This window comes from Loa loa (genome assembly GCF_000183805.2).
Source record: "Loa loa unplaced genomic scaffold supercont3.39, whole genome shotgun sequence".
Classification (NCBI taxonomy): domain Eukaryota; kingdom Metazoa; phylum Nematoda; class Chromadorea; order Rhabditida; family Onchocercidae; genus Loa; species Loa loa.
This window is the reverse complement of record NW_018108219.1, coordinates 50,769-53,076: the sequence shown is the minus strand read 5'-3', so window position 1 is coordinate 53,076 and position 2,308 is coordinate 50,769.

Below are 2,308 nucleotides of genomic sequence, written 5' to 3'. Positions count from 1 at the left end.
TTATTATTATTATTATTATTATTATTATTATTATTATTATTATTATTATTATTATTGTTATTATTATTATTATTATCATCTTGCTTGATCAAATCTGATTATAATTTCTGCAGCAAAGCTTATAAAAGGATGTTATTTTTAAAGCTAATAAGTTTATTGAAAATTGAATTAATTAAAAATCACTTTAACTTTCACAAAATATTTCCCAAATTCCAATCAAAAACTTCATAATTTCTGTTAATTTCATCAAAATGTAACCAAATAAATTTCTTTTGCAATTAAAAAAAATGCATATGTAAACAAATTCTGCAAATTATTTTAATTTAACATAAATATTAAATATCACATGAAATTATTCCTGCACTCACTAAACGTAGGTTTAAAAATATAAACGAATTTTTGAAATTAATTAACTTATATACTAGATTTTACTTACATTCTCGAATTCAATTTGTATGATTTAACTTTCAATTTAGAATTTAACTTAAAATTAAATTTTTTAATTTAATTTATATACTAAATATCATAAAAAATCACTCCTGTTTAAGCCTATTTTTTTTCTCACCTTTTCCTATGATATGTCATCTTTCGCTTTTTCTAAGCTGTTAACATGCGACATAAAATTTTACCTGTCACATGTCCAGTTTAGAAGAAAATTGTTAGTTACACTAAAAAAATAAAGAATCCATAGAAAATCATACAATTAATAAATTAAAAAAAAAACCAAAAATTATCGATGACCTCATTTCCATCGCTTCCATTTCATTCATTTCAAATTGATCATTAAATGATTTATCACAAATCAAAGTTTCTTCCATTGTAATAGTTGGTTTCAATATATCCAACAATTTATATTTTTTCTTTACCTAAAATATTCACTTAATAGGATTTGTCATTTGATACAGTGATATGCTGATAATAAATGATGAATTAAAACGAAATATATCAATGAGTAATATCACGATCATCATAATAGATGAAATTTCGAATAGCTCAGTTCATTTTCACTTTTAATAAATCTGATTAGAGCAGCTGATTTTAATTTATAAAAATTTTAGGATGATATGAAAATAATTAAGTAATAATCAAGATAGATGTGGTATTCAATTAGCCATGATGAACAATTAATTAAGTATTGCTAATCTCTGAACCGTAAAACAAGCTAGAATTTTACAAATATCTTTTAATGATGATAGGATAGAATTGAAAGAATCAATAAAGTACTGTTAATCTTTGAATCATAAAAGTAATTAGAATTTTACACAGTATTTCATTTTAACATATGATTTGTATGTGTGCATGTGTGTGTTTTTTTTTGTTTAATGATAGGATAAAATTGAAGTAATTTAGGAGCAAATGGAATAATTTTTATAATAGTTCAACTTTTCATTTCCTCTCAAACTCAATTTTATAATCTGAATTGCATCATTAAATATAATAATAAATAAATAAAACATAATTAGTTTTTCAAACGATGTCCAATTTCAATCCTAAAATTAGACCAATGATTAGGAAAGAATAATTTCTACTTTCATTATTTTACCAAAAAGTTGAAATGTAAATAAAAAAGTAAATGGTAAATGTAAATTAAGAAAAAAGAGGAAAATAAATGGAAGTGAATAAAATCGGAAAATTTTTTCAAATTGATAATAGAATAAAATGTATGAAGAAAAATGTGTCACGGTCACGAAGTTTACTTGAATAAATAAGAAGTTACATTTTTCAAAAAAAAGAAAGAAAGAAATGTCACCAACAGATGAATGGATAGCAGTTCTTGTCATAGTTGAAGAGTTACAAGAGGTAGTAAAGTACTGCAAGATATATTTGAATAATTGCATGAAAACCAAGATTGCCGCTTGCTTGGATTTACTTCCAGAATATTCAAATTCATGCCATCCTGTCTCTTAGTGCATTTTGAATAGCAGGATGGATATCTATCAATTTTACTTCAGTTCTTCCTATCATTAATTAAAAATTGAGAAAAAGGGAATTTCTTTTTACAATATTCATGAAATTTAAATTAAATTTAAAATTTAGCTTTTAATTTTACAAATATTTCAATTTTTTCCATTTCATTTTTATGCAACTTTTTTTTTATAACATCCGTAAAAACAGTACAAGTTATATTGCAACATTATTTAATTTATGTAAATTTTAAATTTGAAAGAAAAGTATTTTTTCATTCTCAACAACACTTTGAATTTTCATTTGTTCAATGAATATAAATGAAAAATAACTGTCAACCAATGGTGTCACCGACTTGTTTTAAACCAATTAAATCAGCAAATACTACAATACATTTGATAAA